General features: G+C 39.4%; 1 protein-coding gene across 3 annotated transcripts in view; it reads right to left on the bottom strand.

Moving 5' to 3' along the window:
• Positions 1–21,541, bottom strand: part of CTDP1 (CTD phosphatase subunit 1) — a 121,288-nt gene that overhangs the window by 44,901 nt on the left and 54,846 nt on the right. The window lies entirely within an intron of this gene.

Here is a 21,541-nt window from a genome sequence, read left to right as displayed (position 1 = left end):
TCCTCAAATCATACACCAGGCATTTGGCAAGAAAAGGAAAGGTTTATCAAGAGCCAGATTGGAGAAGTGAGATTTGTGCAACTGACTTAGGAAGTTTAATCCCTTGACACACCAAAAAAAGCACTTTTGCAAAGAAGAGTGAAAGGCCATGACAGGATTGAAAAAGCATCTTCAGGAGCACAAGCAGAAAGTGAAGCACAGGATCTTTTACCCTTTGCAGGCAGCCATCTTTAATTTCAAATACTGCTTGGTCCTGTCTGTGCTAAACAGCATAAGACAGATTTTACCCATACTTTAGTAAAATGTAAGCAAGATCAGGTGTTAAGCAACTCTATATGTCAGAGTACGGTTTCTACAACGGCTGCCTATTTGAATGTTGAGGTGTCTATCGAATGCAGCATTAATCTAGTTTTTACTATATTTTAAAAGGCAACTGATTTGTTTTACATTATATCCTTGGTAAAGGGGGCTGAGTTCAGCAATATACATATAAAATTTTTAATTTTAGTGAAGCTAAAGAGCAAAAAAGCAATATCAACACCGAAGTATAAAGAAAACATAGCTGCCTTTAAAGACAGTTCCACTGAAGTTCCAAAAGCAAACCTTTTTTAGAAAGAAAAAAAAAATACCTGAAATCAAGTAAATTCATCTTAGACAACCATAGTTACCCACACTGTGAAAAGATTCCAAGTAGAATCTGTTTTTAATGGTTTAAAAATGGTTTTAGGACAAGCTTTCAGAACATCCTATTAGTTTCAAAATAAGGGAACTTATTTTTCTTCACAATTTTTACTATCTACTGCATTTAATAATTCTTGTTCTTTGTTCTTATATTCATAAACATTTTTTGTTTCTCTCTACCTTTCAGCAAGAACACCCCCAGAAAAACAAAATTTTTTAAAATCAGTTGTTTCTTCATTAGTAGAACATTTTAATGATTCCTTAGTTGCTGTGTTTTTGTAATACAACAGCATTAATGAAATAATCAGACATTACTGCTTTGTTCCTCAGCAGCAGAAGTCCCAGAATAAGGAGATCTTCATTCTCAAAATTTATTATTTAAAATACACCTTGCTTTTCTAAATAACTTATGGGATATTTTTGAGCAGGAGGTGATTACCTTTTTCCTCTGTGAAGGGGCATTACCCATGGATAATTTTTTTTAGTTTAGGCAATGAACAGATTTCCAACTTATATTAGAAGTCAGGCCTTCGCAACAAGAGCAAAATCAAACCTGTAACGTGTGCTTCCTGCACTCATGGTCTGGAATTCTGCTCATCTACTATTACTGATTTGCATATAGAAATATTAACAGCCTGTGGTAAAGACCTACCAGTTTTAGGATGAAAAGCAATTATGTGAGGGGAAAAAACGCTTTAACCCTTGGCTCTATGCTGAGCACAGCTGCTCTGCTCAAGTTTGAAAAACAGCAATTTAAAAATACCATGTGGAAGTTAGTTACAGGAGCTCCCACTGACAATCCCTGGAGGCCACACTGGGACCCTGCTGGGGAATAAGAGTGGCAACTGCAGTCCCGATAGCTGCAGCTCTCAGCACTGCTGCACAGGATTGGCTATAAAGCCTGCACACATTTTAACTGCAGCCCCGTGCGATATAGCATGCTCCTAAAAGGCAGATACTGCAGGGAAGAAAACCAAGTGAACCAAACAGGTCGCCTGTATTAATGTGACCACTTTCGCAAATGAAAAGGAAAGGTAACTGTGACTACAACTCTACAATTCACTACACTTGGGGCTTACTACTGCAGTTAATAGTTAGACTAGAAACGAAATGTCAGAGATTACATACTGTTACTGTTATTGAAACGTAACACTAATAACAATCCTATATCCTTGCTTATGATCAAGTGAGAATGGCAATCCTCCAAAGAATTTAGAAGTTTTGAATATCTTTGAGTTTCCTGTCTGGAAAGCAATGCCTAGATTTGAAGAGAAACTTAATAAACATTCTTGAGATCTTTAGGGCAAATACTTGAAACTGCGAAAAGAAACATGAGGTCAAGTCTTTCCTTGGTAATTAGGGTGCCTTGAGTGCTGACTTAAGGATTCTAGGCAGTCCCCCTAAAACATTAGCATTATTATCAGCATAATGAAAATTGCTTTCTTCAATTAAATCAGTAACACTTCATGATGCTGGAAAGAGAAAAAAGGTCATTCCTAACTACCAATTTCTAAAATATAAAATTAAATTTGCATGGACTAAAAGTTACTAATTGTAAAATTCACAATGATTTTTTAATTCAAAGCCTCTAAGGAGAAAATGCCTCAAGGGAGATAATATAATGACTTCTCCAAAGCCTTCCTGAGTCAGTGACATCGCTGCCGCCTGGAAGCTATAGCTTTATCCTATTAAAAAGCCATCCATACCTCTAATCTTCCTTTCCTTTATTCTGCTTTCATAAGAAATCCTCTGCCAAAAGTTTGTTAAGTAGTAATAGGCCTGTAAATCTACACTGTAGTTTTTTTAAATGGTGAAAACTGAGAATAAAAATCACAATTACCATAATACCTACGGCCAGCATACAGCTGTTCACCTATCCAGCAAGACAGACTTGACGGAGATCACTGAAAAGAACGAACAGCATTTCAACTCTGCCTCAATTGCACATTAGCTTATGATTGGGATGGAGAGGAAGGACAGCCTGAGCCTACCGGAGGGTGGAGCCCTCTGTTTCTTCGGTTGCAGCATTTCTAAAACAGTGATGCCCTAACAGAAATCAGAGCTCCCTGGCTGATAAATGCAAATGATTTTTCACTTCAGACTGCTGAAAATATCCATGCCAGAATTTCCTTTTCTAGGCTCCAACAACATGAGTCAAAGGCCAGTGAGAAGATGATCTACTGCTACCCTTCAAAGAATGTGTTTTCAGTCTGTTACTGACCATTACTTAAGAAAATTTCTGGCTTTAAGACAAAAAGCCAGTAGTAGGAAGGGGTCTGTCCTAGGCTGCTTTGCAGGGAAGCAGTCTTCTGCTCACACCAGGGAAGCCTCCTCAGTAACAAACAGCCTTTCAGTTGAGTCATGTTGTTCCACTGTGCTACACTGTGCAGCTTAGTTTTGTAACACCATTTTAATGGTTTGCCTAGTGTTACTTTACCCAGCCATTAACAACTAAATACCATTAAACAAAGGGAGATGTGGCAAGACAGAGTCGAGTAAGGCCCCTTCCTCCTCTCCAAGCTTAACTGGGTGATCACAGAAAGCATGATAGGAGTAGTCAGTTGAAACTTCACTGCCTAGATTACTTCTATGTACTCTGTAGCACTTGTACTGCTCAGCTGCAAGACCTTGAATAGAAGAAAAACCCCATTAGGGCCTGGATTTCTGCACTTCTTGGTGTCTTTTCCCAATATTTCTAAATCCATTATTAGGTTTGGCTGAAATGAGCTAACAATATTAATTTCTTCTAACTTCAATAGCTATAAGCAGCTATGGGCTGCAGCATGAGGCCATTTCTTTCTCGACAGGGAAGAATCCACTTAGTTTGACATCAGGAAAATTTTTTCCAAACATGGTAGCTAATCTAATAATTTTAAACTTATCTTTGATATTAATTTTTCCTCTGTACATGAAAACTTTTCATCTTCCTTTTGTCTCAATGAAATTAATAGCTTTTTGTGTATATCCTTACTACCTGAATGTTTAGGAGCAGTTATCTAAGGAACAAGACATTACCACCCACATCTTCAAAAAAGCTACCATGTTTTTTAACATGCTTTAGGAGGTGATATTATGACATAATACATGTGAACAAAAACTTTCCTACAATACACAAAGCCTACATGAAAGGGTTTGGGCTGAATTCAAGTCACTTTGAAAGAAAATATTTTCTCCTACAAAGATGTCACTGGAAGGAGAAACTGTCTGAAGCAGGTTAAGTCATCCCCTCAGTACCTGACATTTAAGGGAGAATGCGTGATATAACTCAGTCCCATTTCTTCCGAGTAACCTCAGAAGAACTTGCCTTTCACTTTCTGTTTCATCTATTTTCTTTCTTTGGCATTAGAGCATTTTTTCCTTTCAAATTTCTGACTTGATTTTTAGAGTCACATAATGCATTTATGCATGTGCTTCAACACCCCTTTGTCTCAACCACTTCAAATGCAGATTTTACTGTACTCTATCACAATTATCACTGGCTCATCTGAGCAGGTGGTGAATCAGTAAAGTCAGAAATGTAACAAAAACTCATCTTGTTCATAATTAAAAAAAGAGTATTTTTTCCTCTATTTAAATCTCCATACACTGAAAACTGTCTTTGTACTATTCTGTTTTTGATAAAGGCATGCTGCAGGTTGGAATATCAAGTCGGGCACTGCTATTCTATCTACTTTGATAGATTAGAAAAAAATTGCTGTAAACAGTTTAAGGAATATTACTAAACTTTAGAAAAAAGCTTTTGAGATTAATTTAACATATAATTCATTTAGAGATTGAATAATATGCAGTTTGTGACAGAGGATATGAATGTATAGCCTTTTTTCTGACCAGCTTTGGTTTCACGAACTGTTTCAGCAGAATGCATTTTAATTAAATTTAGTGATCCAAGATGTGAAAATCAGTGTTGGTTTCCCTACTGAAAATCACAGGATTTGACTAGTAAACATGCTCAGTACTTGCCAGCTTGGAGGTAATGGAAACCATTTGAGTGTTCAGCTTTTCCATTAAGCAAACTATTAATCTTGCTTTTTCTATTTCACTTACCCCACCTATTTAAAAAAGAACATCTTATGGGACATCAAAGAGTTTGTTAGTCTGTGATTCTAGAATCACAGACTAATTTAGATTGGAAGGGATCTCTGAAGGTCACCTGGTCCAGCTCCCTGCTTGAAGCCAGTCCAGTTGTATCAGGTTACTTATGGCTTTGTCCAGGAGAGTTGAGTATCCCCAAATAAGGAGATCCACAACCACTCTGGGAAACATGTTCCAAAGTTTGGGGATGATCAAGATTATATAATTTTTCCTTCTGCAGAGTCAAAGTAACCCATATTGCAATTTGTTTCTGTTGCCTCCTACTCCGTCACTGCACACCTTTGGGTGTGCAAAGCCTCTGCCCCCTCTAAGCTCTTATGCAGTTGCTGACAGCTACTGAACTCTCATTACCATCATTAAATGAGTTGCATTTTGTTTGTAATAGTGTGTATTTTTTAAGGAAAAGCACTAGTTTGGATCTTGGTGGGCTCCACACAGGAATTTGTTTTAATACCACATGGCTTTTATTACTAGGACAGAAATGAATGTTTTTATGGTTGATTGTCTGATTTCTGAAGAGCTAATATTTTATGGCAATTGAAATAAAAGTATCAAGAGTATGAATTTAAAATTAGGGGAAGTAGCATGCTGGAGTTTGGCTTTACTTTCACAAATTCAAAACTTTTAATTTGCCTTTTCTCAGCGAACCAGGATAAGAACATTGAAATTACAGGACAAAAACTGAGCAACAAAAGGGAAGAGGTATTTAGTTAGATTTATCAAGATTTTTTTCCTCCCCTGCATAACACTATCAAGCATCAAACAGAAACACAAGTGAGTACACCTTCAACAAGTAGGTGGTAGGTTTTAATTTAAATACAGGGTTTCCAGGTCTTGCAAGATTAGCAGAAACAAAAAGGAAGGAGGACTGCCACTTTCAACATCTCACTGCTAGGCTGGACTACATACAACAAAATTATCTCATTGCTTGATAAGCAACATGTCAGTGATAATAACAGCTTAATTACCTCTGACTACCTTTTTAAGCTGGTTTATTGCTTAGCTACAGCAGTTCCCTGTCCCACTTAATTTTATGTCTACACAAACACCCATAACAGTACGACAGCAGGAACAAACCACTAGGAATAGACTTTGGGTAAACATCTCTTAAATGTGTAGCCACAACCTGAATAGTACCAGTCTGCAACAGGGAGCAGACTGGTGACTTGGAAAAGTTATGTTAAAAGTGTTATCATATGCTCTTTAGTGGCCAGTATAGAATTTCGTAAAACTGATAAACTGAACCCTCCACTGCTATTGCTGCTTACTGGCACTATCAACAGATTCTCTTATGGATAGTAAAATTCGTGTCACTGGGCAATCTTCAAGCTTTTCTGTAGCTGCAAATCTTAAAAAACAAAACCAAAAAAACCTGCAGTGGAACAGAAACCCAAGCTGCATGTTCAAGTTTAAGTACCACTCTTTTACTAAGTGTCCCGATTTCACCTTAGGCAAGCCTTCATCTAAAAGGAATGAGCTAGTGAGTGAACCCACAGACAATAGCCTGTTGTTTTGAATTCTGTTACACTCTTTTTGTAGATATAAGCACTATCTAAATATCCAGAGACTGGAAAACCTGGGGAGTCTGTTGATGCTATACAAATAGAATACTAATGTACACAAACTTGTAGAGTAAAGGGAAAGGAGCAAGGAGAAGTCTTATACAGACTGTTGATGATCTTTAATCAATAGAAGTTAACTTTCAGGTGTGCAAAATGAACAAAGCCTAACATCAGTGTAGACTTTTCCTAGCCAACAAAAAGGTCTGGTAAAGACTAGAAGTATCCATACCTGTTAAACAAAAAAGGTAACACAGGTGGACGCTTCAGGAATTTCAGCCTGCTGCAAATGTAACAGCATAGCTCCCACCTTGTAAACCTTTTCAGCAATATATTAAGATGTAACAGTTTATAGTAGTACTGCTCACCCTTGTTTTAGGACAGGGCAGTATCATGATACTTCTTGTTCTCAGAGCCATTCTTTCTACTTTAAAGAAAGTATAATTTGCTGATATGCAGCAAGAAGTAGCTTTGTTGCACAACTTTGCAAGTCTCTCCTAAGAACTGTCAGTCTGGCTATTAACTGAGGCAGAGTTTTGCCAGAAGTTGTAACTTTCTTCTTATTCCTAGAGATGTAGCAAGGGACATGCACAAGTAGTCTAGTGATCAAGATTTTTTGTTTAGTAACATAAATTAATTTGCTAATGAAAGAATGCATCCAAATGTGTTTAAATACTATCACAAAATACCACTGATGAATTAAGTTAGAAATCTTAACATACTGTTAAAAATGACACATGGCAATTTGAGAGGGCACAGTGCCTGGGCTCTGAGTGATTTTTTCTGACACATTTTACTGCCAAGGGGAGACATCTGTAGCAAGATGCTAATGAAGTGCTGAGGGCAGCAAAATATTGGTATATTAGTATCAAGGGACTGTACAATTTCTGAGCTCCTAATCTGGTTTTATATTATTTATGTTATAAAGAACAGAAATTTAGTACAAATCATTTAGCATAAAAAGTATTTAGCCTGCTTGTATTGCTTCCAGTCATTGCCTCAAAGCAAGTTTTCTTTGGACATAAGCTTTGATGATCAAAATATTGTTGTAAAATAAAATATCTTCAAGTGCCCTCTTGATGGCATCTGCTCTTGGAAATTCCACTTAGGTTCAATGTCTATGGATTTTCAGTTTTGTTTTGTGTTTCTATCTATATGGTGTTTACCTCCACAAACATTTTGTAGAGGATAGCATATTGATTGCCCACGCCTAAAAAGCCATAGGATTCCTAGATAAAGACTAGGATGAAATGTAATCTACTGCTCAAAATCACTCCCACTCTGGCCCAGTCGATATCATGTTCCTTGACACAGAGGCATCTTTGAACAGGTGCAGGCAGGTTTCTTCCATCCATCCAGCTTGTTGTCTGTCCAATTGGTTTCAAAAAGAGAATGGGACAGTTCTCTCTATACTCACTATTTTATCTGGCAACATCCGCTGAACCAGTAGAAGAGGTTTAAAATAATTCCCCCCCTTGTATGAGAAGTGATACAGGTTTTTGCAGCCTGCACTTCTAAACAGAAAATCTCCACTTTTTTGAAAAAAGTACCAGGACACTTATCTACATGTTCTCTTTCAAGTCATCCCCAAAGGCACTAGTTAATGCTGTAGCCAACCTGCAAGTACACTTAGCACATTATCCTTGAAAACTTCTGAGAACCACTTAGGACTTAACCCATTTGGTACTGCATTAAAATAAGAAATCCAAGAGCAGGAGGGAGCTTGAGTTGAACTAATTTCCAGTCACCTCAACCTGAATTACAAATTTAGATTACATTTAAGGCTCTAACATGCTTCAGCTCAGACAAACACCAAATTTCTGAAATGCTGCAACTAATAATGCAGTCTGTTATTGAACAGTGTCATGATCAGAAAACATTGTCTTTATACAATAAATCACAACTATGGACTTTACTCCAATAGATATAAGAGCCCAAATAATCCTCATGCGGAAAAAAGATATATGCAAGCATAAACAGAGTTTCAGGTATACACAATATGCAGACAAAAAAAACATTTTTTGCATCTCAATTGTTTCAAAGCTTTCTCACAATGAATCCTTGTTATCAGATGTTTTAACAACTCTGCTAGCACAGTGCTAGGTTTTACCATCCCAAGGTTAAGTGAAAGATATGCTTTTACTTAGAGAGACTGAATAAATATGCATCGCTACACATTTCAGAAAAATATGGTTTTTTTCCATTTCAAAGGTTGAACTCCTGAACTACTTGTTCAGCATCATATAAAACTGTTCAGATGTCAGTTTCCTATATGAAATTGAAAATACAAAGGTGAGAAAAGACAGGCAAAAATCTGCTTGCATTTATCTGCAAATATCACGGCTGCAAAGGAACTTAAACTACTGCTGCGTAGAGCAATTTGGATACAGTAGAGCTTACCAGCTCAAACACACTCCTATATAAACGCAGATATGCTGTGTTCAGTATAGATTTATTCACACATACTATGAACAAGCTAATAAACCCACCCTGATCCAAGCTGCCAATAGGCAGAGCCAGCTTGGATCTGCCACGGCTTAGTAATTTTAACCTAAGTTTAGCGGTAGCACTGCCAGACATCAGCTGGCTTCATGAAGGATTGCTTGGTTGTCAATGAATCCCTCTTCAGTAAGCCTGATTAGCTTGGTCTCATTATCACAATGGCTTGAGCCACTAATCCATGTGTTCAAGCTAACAAAGACACCTCAAATAACGAGCATTGGGGAAAAACTATTTCTCAATTGGCTTTACTAGAAACTTGAAGATGGCAGTGAAGACAGGTCAGTTTGAAATGGTTTCTGCTGAACTGGGCAACGGGTCTGCAAACAGACTATACAATCAAACATGCAGCTTTTAAGTGAAGTAGTGAAGAAATACAAGCACTGTGTATGTGCAAGTGTCCTGCACACCTAGCCCACGCAATAGCCAGGATTAGACACAGAATAAGTTCGGGGGGGTGGGGGTGAGGAAAACAATCCAAAACACAGTGAAAGATAAGCCCAGCAGCTGAAGAGTGGTCAGTTTCTAGAACAAGTTCAATATTAAGTTGATGAATACTATGCAGGTTCTGATCGGATCTCTCTGTCATGGCATGCCCACTATATCCCATCCTCAATACCTCTGTGATGAAGGAAGTTTGATGTTGGAGCCCTAAAATATCTGAGATAGGCAGCTGTCTGTGTTCATCTCAGAGAAAGCGGTATCATCATATTTGCTACAAGGAACAAGAGCAAATATTGCCTACAGCTGTGACCCCAGCAACGAGAAAGTCCAAGCTCATATACAAAAACCATAAGAACATAGAGTAACAACGACATTATCTCAAGTATAAAATTAATACCACTACTGTAGACATGAAAAAGTTATAGCAGCATGGCCATTCAGGTAATTATTCATTTTGTGACTGCATTGCAGCAGGAAATTTTTTACATCAGTAGGAGGCTCTAGTTCTGCAGCTTTTCATCATATCTGTTAAAGCTGTACATGGAATGGAAATATTCTTGGTGATGCTGACACAGTAGCTAGTCCTGCAGCTGCAAGTGTTCTATCACACAGAGACAGCACTGAGTGGCTATATTCAGTGCTCTCTGAAGCTGGTGCCTGACAAAAACAAAGACTACCAAAGCAAAGGAAAGATATTAACTCGAAGATGTCTTAGAAGCAAGCAGTTGCAGTTATGCATAATTTCAATTTAAAAATAAGTCACCTTTTAATAACTGATCAAGAACTGCTGATTAAAGGGTAATGGTACAAACTGTCATTCAATGCTGCATTTATAAATACCCTTGCCTTTATGTCACCGAAACGGACTTGCATTTTTATAAACCCAGAATTCCAAACACAAATTACATCTGTAAATAATTACAGCAGACTAGCATTATGCAAGTATTTGTAAAGATTCTCCATAGCACTTAACATACATTATGCTATATTGCATAGCTGTATTTATCCTTATGTTGAAATACAAGTATCAGTGCCTCTTGAAAAAACAAGAAAAACAGTTGTGAAGAAACAGTTCAGACAGACCAGGACTTGAGCAGACACTTTTATATATCAGCCAGAGAACAACAGCTCAAATTTAAATGTAAAAACATGTTAGACTTGTGATGAGGCTCAATCAGGCCCTACATGCAGCTGCTCAGAATTATGTTAGGGATCAGCTTGCAAATTGTTTAACATGGCTCAGACAACTCATTCTTAACTGTGGCCAATTAGTGTTGACAGCCTAGCTGCATTTGATTTAGAATATGGAAGTAGACACATATGTTAAAATGAGGTTATTGAAATCTATATAAAGAAGTCAGTGAGCAAGCAAACAGCTGAAAAAGGCTTACAGCTTCTCTTTACTAAGGCCAAGCAGAGAAGGCTGCAGATACACAGTGTACTATCAGTGTTGGTAGAAAACCCAAACAGAATGTATGGAAAAGCCTTCTTCCCTAGAGAATAACCAACCTTCACTTTAACACAGAATGTATGTACATACATTCTAGATGTGGAATCTTTATAGACCTACTCTCCATTTCATATGGAATAACATTAGAATAATGTGGTTGCTGTATAACCAGGCAAAAAGCCTAATAAGTTGTTCATACCTGCAGAAACAAACACACAGAGCTCAGATTTAACCTTATTTGCATAATAATTTTTACATGTTGCTTAGCAGAATGACAGCAACATGTAAAAAGAAGATTGTTTTCTCAGTAGCTAATGAGAAAATCCTTTAAATGAAACATTTTTGAGAATACCTTTGGAAGAATGACAGAGGATCTGAATCAACTGTTGAGTGTGTCAGAAAAGTATGAAGAATATGTAAGATGGCAGAAGCATCTTTGTTGACAAGTCAGTCAAATCAATTTTTGACTTATGTCAATATAACAAACAGGGAAATCCAGACAAAACTCAATCTTATTACTATAAATTTTATCAGATTCCTCAAAAATAGGTCAGGTCTGAAGTACAACTGCTTCTTTTGTTGATATCCATATAAGGTGCAGCCCATTAATAATATTTGTTGTAGCACAAACCATTTGTACTTATCTCATGATTAAATTACCTGTTAAAATATCTGGGCATAATAAAAGTGAATCAGTCGCAATCATATGTTTTTTATTCTCTCCTAACATAGCCCAACTAGCCAAGAATTTGACTGATCACGTTCATTCCCCACAAGATTCTATATAGTAATATCACCTTGTAATTAACAACTTGTCATAAGTGCCATCAGACTAATCCTTACATATATAGGTAGTTTCCATTTTTATCTCCAAAATGCAGATATTTATACAGTGTGCCATCTGAATGCCAAAAGGTTCCAATATGTTTCCCATATCCTCTGATGGCATATAAATCCATAAAAATAACTAAAATTAAAATAAGCTAAGTAGACCAGAAACCTTGCCTAATGTTTTCTAAGCAACCTGTGCAGAAAAACAGAAGCCACACAAAATTGATTGCCTACTTGAGATAATACCAAAGTAGATAAAAAACCTTCTCCTGGTTTGGTAATCAGTTGTCTTCTTGTAAGTCATGATATTACATATAAAAATGGTCTTTACAAACACTTAAAAAAAGCTGCCAGGGCAAACTTGGACCATGATGCCCTCTTAATAAACAAAAACTAGCAGATAACCAGCTCTATGCAATGAGTGCATAAACTAATGGTCTGCAGATAAATATCAGACTAAAAAAAGGAAAATATGTTTCACATGTTGATAATCCATTTCAATTTCAGTAGCCTTATCTACACTGCCGTTTCTTTTAGTCTTCTTCCAGTTAGCTGAATAAGTGTCAATGTTTCTGGTCAGGATGGTTTACCTAAAACTTAAACATGACCAATACTGATTTACTTTTAATATGTTTATATTTTCTGTACCTAAAAAAAATAAATAGAAATGCATTGCTACTTTCTAGAATGTTTCCATTTTTTCAGTGGAAAGTGAATTCTTCAAAGCAAAGCAAAACAAAAAGGCAGAAACAAATGACTGATATCCAGCTTCCTTTAAGTACTTGTCTTTCTCCATCCCTCTCTACTGATCTCAATTCTACAGTGCTGATTCTCATTGCCAAACTATTAAAAATAGAACTGGTCAACTTTACTCAGTTTTCTCTACTAATCAGATGAGATGTGGGTGATATAATTGCTTTAACATTACAATGTTTTAATGTTCAATTATTTCTGTGTTATTTAACCATACTAGAGACAGGTAAATGTCAAAGTCTTAAACAGCCAAAAGCAGTAAAAATACTTTCCCTGTTTTACAACAGCTGTAGGCTACCTTCATTATGAAACAAAGTAACATTTCTTGGTGCATGAGGCAGCCACCACCCCACAGCAAGCACTCCATGAAGATAAACCAGCACCCTGATTCCTTCCTAGCACAGCAGCCTCACTGTTTCTCTCCAGAAAACTAATCTCGGAGTGAAAGCAAGCAAGCAACACAAATTTAGTCTTGCTGGGTTAAGCCATTTGGTAATAAGCACTCCACACTGAAAACAAAAAGCTGATGGGGCTGGAGAATTGGAGTTTTTACAGCTTCCACGCTACCTGCTCTGTGCCGGAGAGGCTGTGCAGAGCACGGGGGCCAGAGGGGGCGCGGGAGCTGGCATGTGAGCGAAGGTGGCAGGAGGGCTGTAGGTAAGGGAACAGACAGCACCAGGAAGCACCAAGGCCCATGATGGACCTACATCAGCCAGTCCAAGTGTTCTCAGGTCTATTTATGCCACAAGATGTTTTGGCAAATTGTTTTCATACAGGCTCTTACTGCCTCTTAAGTTTTTGAAGAATAGCAGCACATTTACCTTTGACACTTCTCCATAGGTATACTTTCATCAATAGTTACCTCAAAAGTTTTTTAAAAGTTCACTTCAAGGGGAAGCGGTCTAATAGTTGTAAAGCAGACCTCATAACTTCCGAGGGCTACGGTGCCTGGATGACAAGCACCGACAACAGCATGCATACGCATAGGCTCATTCCTTTAACTTAAAAAAAGGCTACAATTTATAAGAATAGACTGCTAGCTATATTTAGTATCTGGTAAATTTATGACATGCTACATGATGAGGTGTCACACAAGACATTTTGTATGAGAAATGTAGTTGTGGAAATTCAAAGAACTTTTAATGTACAATTCAGTGTCCAAGTGAGCCACCCAGGCAGCTATTACTTTGCACTAGAGACCACATCCTCCACAATAAATTAGTATTTTTAAACTAACCAAGAGGCAACATGAGATAACAGCTTTCACTAAACTGAAGGAGAAAAAACACTGCCTCTTAATTCACTGCATGACATAGCCACTAACTTAAAATACAAACCAGAAATTAAAGGATAAATCTGCTTAGATGAAAGCAAAATGCAGAGCAGCAAAATGCAGAGTGACAAAATGGCCTTATATAGGAGCAGAATGTTGTCATTTCAGTCTTTATATATGGCACAAAAAATTCCAGCTTAGTTAAAGGTAAAGAATGTGCAGAATATACACCAAATCAACTGAGCCATTTTGATGCAGAAGTAGTTCATTAGGCAATTCCCACTCATGAAAAATCTGTATACTTAAGTGCACTGATGCACAGAACATACCTTTGCAATGCGGTCAGATTGCAGCTGCTTAGTACATATCCAGCCAGATGGTAGGAATCATTGCAGCTCCACTAACTGAAGTGAGAGATGGGAAAGCTGGAGGTCTGACTGGTATCAGATTCACTCTTTCTCTTCCCCTCTCCTAAGTCCCAAACTGAGAAGAATTTAAACCAGCAAAATATTTTACCTTAGATGGCAGAGATGATGACACTTGACAAGATACAGATGCTGCTCTCAAACACCCTGACAAAACCACGGTAATAAACACAGAAACAAAACCATCACACAGCTAGTAGACTATGTGTGCACAGCTGTTCCAGGACATTAGTAATCCCAGGCCATCTTGGATGAGAAGGCACTGCAAAACGTAATCAGAGGTCTTTCTGCCTTACTGGAAGTTCCTTTTTAAACTTCCCATCAGCGAAGCCCATACTGGCTACCTGCCGAAGACTGGCCCTGCAAGTGTTGACAGAGACAGATGACAGCAACCTATGGCTGTCTTCTACTGTTACTTCTAGTCTTCTACAGAAGTAGCAACAGCCTATGTAAGAGCAAGAGAGAACTGGATCTGGAGCTCAGTACAGGCTTGTAATTCACAGTGGGGACAGACAGAGGGGACAGACACGAGAGAGTAATTTTTTTCTTGTCACTGGCATTTTATAAGGAAGCATCTTGGAAACCATTCTATGCATTTGTACAATTTACACAGACTGGTGAATTAGAAAACAGCTGAATAGTAACATAAAGGAACTGTATTGACAGCCACAGCTCTTAAAGGAACAGTCAAGAGAATAATTTGTAGCCAAAAGGAAGAAAGGAATGAAAGTCTTGACCTTGCTTACTTATCTCATGGAAAAGTGATTTATCATACACAAGAATGACAACCTAATTGTGAAAGGGACACTGATTATGAAAGCAAAAATCTTTAAGATAATATAAAGCTGATTAAATAATAAATTAAATTGTCATTAAATCAAATTTCTAAATAAGCAAGACTAACAGTTTATTAAATATTACTCATAGGTCATTTTTGCTGGCCTTCTTTAAACATGTAATTGTATCAGTGCAGAAAGGAATCAATACGCCAGAAGTTCACAGGAGCAGTTCTCAATGAACTCTGAAGAAATATCCTCACAAGATGATCCATGAGTAACCTCTGGGAAGAAGAACTGCATGTCATCCGGTACTGAGATAATCGGTTACAAATGAAAAGACACATGTATGTCTTTGCATGATTTGTATACCATTACTTTCCTTTCCGCAACTTGCTTTAGGTAGTAAATCTTATTTCTGGAAATGAACAGTCATTTGAAGCCTGGATTCCATTTTCTGGTTTTTGTTAGTGAAATACAGCAGACATGCACAACATTGTAGTGACTGGTAGGTCAGCAACTTCCACCCTAGATGACTCCACACAATCACACCAAAAGCACACAATGAGCAGTCCTGTACCTCTATAGTAAGCATTTGGGCAAGTAAACCTCTGCTGTAATGGACAGGAAGAGCTGCAGGCAGCCCAGTTCGCTCTCCCTACAGGACAGGCTTTTGCAACAGTTACTTCCCAACATAATCAATGAAAGGAAAAGTAGATACCTTCCCAGTGAAATTATTAGTTTTGAGAAAACAAAAGTCATCCTGGAACAGGTATTATCACAGAATGGTAGGGTTTGGAAGGGACCTCTGGAGAACATCTTGTCCAACCCCCCTGCTTGAGCAGGCACACCCAGAGCAGGGGGCACAGGAACATGTCCAGGCGTGTTTTGAATGTCTCCAGGGAAGGAGACTCCACAGCCTCTCTGGGCAGCCTGTTCCACTGCTCTGTCCCCCACGCAGGAAAGAGGTTTTTTCTTGTAGTTAAGTGGAGCTTCCTGTGTTCCGACTTGTGCCCATTGCGCCTTGTCCTGTCATTGGGCACCACTGACAAGAGTCTAATCCCACAGTCTTGACACCCACCCTTTAGATATTTATAGGTATGAGATCCTCCCCACAGCCTTCTTGTCTCCAGCCTGAACAACCCCAAGTGTTTCAGCCTTTCCTCGTAAGGGAAACGCTCCAGTCCCCTGATCATCTTGGTAGCTCTCCACTGGACTTGCTCAAGCAGTTCCCTCTCCTTATTAAACTGGGGTCTCAAAACTGGACACAGTACTCCAGGTGTGGCCTCACTAGGGAAGAGCAGAGGTGGAGGATAGCCTCCCTTGACCTGCTGGCCACACTCCTTTTTATGCACCCCAGGATACTGTTGGCCCTCTTGGCCACAAGGGCACAATGCTGGCTCAGGGTGGGCTTGCCATGAATGTCCACCAGCACTCCCAGGTCCTTCTCACCAGAGCTGCTTTCCAGCAGGTCAACCGCCAACCTGTACTGGTGCATGGGGTTGCTCCTCCCCAGGTGTAGGACCTTGCACTTGCTTTTGTTGAATTTTATCAGGTTCCCTCAGCCCAGCTCTGCAGCCTGTCCAGGTCTCATTGGATGGCAGCACAGCCTTCTGGTGTATCAGCCACTCCTCCCAGCTTGGTATCATCAGCAAATTTTGTCCAGGTCATTGATGAATATACTGAACAGGGCTGGATCCAGTACAGACCCCTGGGGAACACTGCTAGTGACAGGACTCCAACCAGATTCTGCCCCATTGATCACAACCTCTGAGCTCTGCCGTTCAGCCAGTTCTTAATCCATCTCACTGTCCACTCATCCAACCCACACTTCCTTAGTTCGTCTATAAGGATGCCATGGGAGACAGTGTCGAATGCCTTACTGAAGTCAAGATAGACAACATCCACTGCTGTCCCTTTGTCGACCCAGCCAGTCACACCATCATAGAAGGCTATCAGGTTGGTCAAGCATTATCTTCCCTTGGTGAATCCATGTTAACTACTTCTGATAACCTTTTCCTCTAACATGCTTGGAGATGACCTCCAGGATTAACTGCTCCATCACATTTCCAGAGATTGAGGTGAGGCTGACTGGCCTATAGTTCCCCAGGTCCTCCTTGCTCTTTTTGAAGACTGGAGTGACATTTGCTTTCCTCCAGTCCTCAGGCACCTCTCCTGTCCTCCAAGGCCTTTCAAAGATGGAGAGTGGCTTGGCAAGAACATCTGCCAGCTCCTTCAGCACTTGCGGGTGCATCCCATCGGAGCCCATGGATTTGCGAGGATCCAGTTTGCATAGGTGATCTCTGACCCAATCCTACTGAACCAAGTGCAAGTCCTCCTTTCTCCAGATTTTTTCTCTCTTCTCAGGGGGCTGGGATGCCTGAGGGCCAGCCTTAGCAGTAAAGACCAAGGCAAAAAAGGCATTCAGTAACTCTGCCTTCTCTGCATCCTGCATCACCAGGGTCCCTTCCTCATTCAGCAGCGGGCCCACTGTATCCCCAGTCTTCCCTTTATTGCTGATGTATTTGAAGAAGCCCTTCTTATTATCTTTGGCATCCCTTGCCAGATTTCATTCCAAGTGGGCCTTTGCCTTCCTCGTTGCATCTCTGCTTACCCTGACAACATTCCTATATTCCTTCCAAGTGGCCAGTCCCTTTTTCCACATACTGTGAACCTCCCTCTTCCACTTGAGTTTCATTAGAAGATCTTTGCTCATACATGTGTGTTTCCTGGCTCCTCTGCCTGACTTCTTCCTCCTGGGGATGCACCAATCTTGAGTTTGGAGGAAGCAGTCCTTGACTACTGACCAGCTCTCTTGGACCCCTCTGCCTTCTAGAGCCCTAGCCCATGGGACTTGTCCGAGCAGGTCTTTGACGAGGCCAAAGTTGGCCCTCTTGAAGTCCAAGGCTGTAATTCTACTTGTTGCCCTGCTTCTACCATGCAGTATCCTGAAATTGACCATCTCATGGTCACTGCAGCCAATGCTACCCCCAACTTTCACATCCTCAACCAGCCCTTCCTTGTTTTTTAGTGTAAGGTCAAGCAGCACATCTCGCCTTGTTGGCTCCTACACTTGCATGAAGAAGAAGTCCTCGATGCTCTGCAGGAGCCTTCTGGATCATGCATGGCTCACTGTGTTGCTTTTCCAGCAAATATCAGGGTGATTGAAATGCCCCACGAGGGCCAGGGCCTGCGATTGTATTATGGATAAGAGGTATTTCTAGTTGGTTATTATTGACTGCAGTTAATTGTTTGGAGACTTCCTCTTTAAAGATGATTTTCAATCCTTGCCCTTTGGTGAAACAAGCAACATACCATTAAGATTACAGCATACTAGATACAATCCAATATAAATAGAATTTTTATGGAATAATCTTTTGCAGGACATGTATCAGACAACAAGTTACTTAAAAAGAAAAATTTATCTAGGCTTTAAAAAATTACTATAAACAAGCTAATCTAACTGGCACCATTTAATTCTGCTTTCCTTTACCATTCCATAGCAGAGACAAAGAGCAGCAACCAGTTGCAAAGCATCTTTGTCTGGCTAACACAGAAAAAGGTAGAAAGTGTTCTCTCAGCTGTGAGGCAGCAGTATTACCAGGCCGTGTCTTTCCCAAGTAGGGATCCATTCCTTATGCACTGATTTGGCAGTTGCCCTTTGAACAGCAATCCCATTACATTGAATACTCAGGTTCTTGCACTTTCCTAAAGCTCAAACAGTCATGTCAGAGGGAAAGAAGCTATAATAGGGTCTGGTCTCCCAGATCCTCGGCACCAAAAAAAAGACACAAAAGGCTAAGTGGCCTTAAACTGCAACCCAATAGCTGGGATGCTATTAATTTCCTTTGACCTATTTGGTATCCACAGCCTGATTACAGCAAAAATAAGAGAAGATAAAAATCCATATAAGATCAAGTTTTAGCAGAGATGCCCATCCATGGCAGTTCTTCCCCGTGGCATTGGGAACAGGCTGTCCAGAGAGGTGGTAGTGTTGCTATCCCTGGAGGTATTTAAAAGACATACAGACGCAGCACTTCAGGGCATGGTTTAGGAGACATGGTAATGTTGGGTTGACTGTTGGACTTGATGATCCTAGAGGTCTTTTCCAACCTTTATGATTCTATGATTCTAATATTGGAACAGATATTGCTTTTTTACTAGGAAAAGCAACAGATTTTTAAATAGGTTAAGGAAAGGGATTTAATTTGGGAATAAATCATAATTAAATTCTCTTTATTGGTTTCCATCTTGATTCTTCTAGAAAAACTCTCCCCTGTATAAACTACATGCAAATTCTGTATTGCCTGGGGCTATGTGGTCTTTTCAGAGATTTTTTTGCAAAGAAAAAACCCAAGATTTCCTTTCCATGTTAAGCACAGAGGAGTTATTTATTGCTTATGTCCACAGGAACAGTGTATATAAACGCTTGCATTTCCTATTTAATTTCATTAAAAAAAACCCAGTGCCTAAAGCTAAAGGACTCCTTTTGATCTAGTAAAAATCCTTATCTGAATTTGCCAGGGCATTCAGCAAAAATACTAAGGATGCAGCTTTAAAGCTAGAGGGCTGCAGTTCTGCCTTCATTGCTCATTCCCAGCTCTTCCCATCTTCTGCCTGCTCCTGGCACTAGTAGTCATGCAGTGGCAACAGAGTTATTTCAGGAGGCTGGTAGTGATGAAAATTAACCTGAAAACTGATCCTTTTCTGACCAAACCAGCTCCCTGAACTAGCTTGCCGTATGGTCCCATGATTATCAACAGTGGCTCAGGGGCAGGAACACAGCAGCTGAAACTTGGGTTGGCTTACACTGCAGCAAAATCACACTGTAACTTGCTTTTACTCCTCTTGGATGACATACTCCTAACCCAAACAATCTCAGCACTACCACTTGTAGTTGTGGAGCAACACATCACCACCATGACTGAAAAAACTCCTTCTCTCCAGCAAGGTAGTCTGAGCAGCTGTAGATCTTGTGGCTGGTATAGCCACTAGAATGGGCACAAATGAAGCAAAAGCATTTTTGCAGCAGAGAGCAGAAATTTCACACCTTTTCGTAACATGACTGCAGAAAGGTTCTTACCCTGTAACATGTTTTGATAAAGAGTAAGATAGGGGCAAACACCTTTCTGTGGAAGTTAAACTAGTCAGTGTCACCAGAGTGAAATGAACACTAACCAGCAATGCTTATCAAGCTTATTTTCACTTCATTTGATAATGTTCCTGACAGCAGAGTCTCCTGTGTATGCTCCACTAAACTTATATTTTATGGACTCCATTACCACATGTCCTCCCCATTTCATAATTGTACTCCCACACAACCCCATAAAATCTGATTTTGTATTAACATACAATAAATGTAAGTATATCATCTTTACCAAGGTGATGCTAGCAGTCCCAAGGCTAGTTCACAAAGGTTAGACCCGCTTCGCTGCCTCTATAGTCAGCTCCCAGGAGACAACATTCTGGCACTACCATGTCCAGTTCAACCTTCCCAATACATGTCCTCTGTGCCCCCCCCCCCCCATGTCAGTGCTCATGTTTGATCCTTGATCAAACCATATTGGGGAGCTAAAATACCAGAAACTCCCACCCTTCTTCCCCACCAACCCCCCCCCAGAAAAAAAAAAACAAGTGAAGAGTTTCTTCTGGTTCAGCTGCTCAAGGATCTGAAAAATGTTAATTTAATAAAGACAGGGGTAGGAACAGAGACTGGTCAAAGGGAAACCTTTTGGCAACAACCATAACCTCAAATCATACTTCTGGAACCAAAGCTAAGTCAACTATGAAAAAAATCCATTGGAATTTGGGCTTAATTTGTTCTGAAGTTCAAGTAGCCTAGTCTCCAAAGATTATGTGCAGCTTAACTAAAAACATAATATAAAAACAGATCATCGCAATTTAAGATGTTTATATTTGCAGGATAGGTAGAAAAAACTTAATTTCTTTGGTCTAACTGTAGCAGCATAGAGAGAAATCAATCACAAAATGAACAGTGCCAGGAGATTCAGATTTTTAGCAAGGTCCCTAAATAGCATCTTTAAAAACAGAACAATACTTTACGCATTAATTCTGTAAAACATGTACACTTTCTTTTGACTCAGTGCACACACTGCAACAGCAATTCATTAATGTTTACCAAAAGCCACACCATTCGAAAAATGTTAGTACACCAAAACATAAAAACAGTGCATAATAACAATTTGCTTTAAGTACCACTGACAACCCAGAAGGAAGACACAGATGGATTCAGGGACTGGCATCATGACAAGAAATACTATTTCTTCTGAAAGTCTGAGATCAAATGGGCAAAATGCTTTGGAACAAAAAGCAAAAGAAGTCTGAAAGCATCAATGCTGAGAGTTACTGGGTGAAGTTAAAAGCTTACACTCATCTGAAATTCTGATTAGATCATCACATTGGTTGAAAGTTATTGGACCTATCCCTAGAAAATCAGCTCAAGTTCCTCCAGAACCTTTCTAGCAACACCACATCTCAAAATTACACTATGCTGTATACATAAACCCTTTCTTTCCCTGGTGAAATGTGCAGTTTCCTTCTCGCACTCTTTGAGGCCTGTTACAGCTAGACACTTGTAATCAACTTACTGCCAGAAACTAGCAAGTTATAGGCTCATGTCCCCACTCGCGTGGATTATCTAAGCTCAAAGATGAATTTAAGCTCCAGGGTCACTAGGTTTTATAGTAAAGTCACACACAGTGTAACAAATTCATAAAAACATGGTGCAAAGTGATAGG

The sequence above is a fragment of the Phalacrocorax carbo genome, chromosome 2 (assembly GCF_963921805.1).
Source record: "Phalacrocorax carbo chromosome 2, bPhaCar2.1, whole genome shotgun sequence".
NCBI lineage: Eukaryota > Metazoa > Chordata > Aves > Suliformes > Phalacrocoracidae > Phalacrocorax > Phalacrocorax carbo.
Note: the sequence above shows the minus strand (reverse complement) of the source record. Positions and strands in the feature narration are given on the sequence as shown.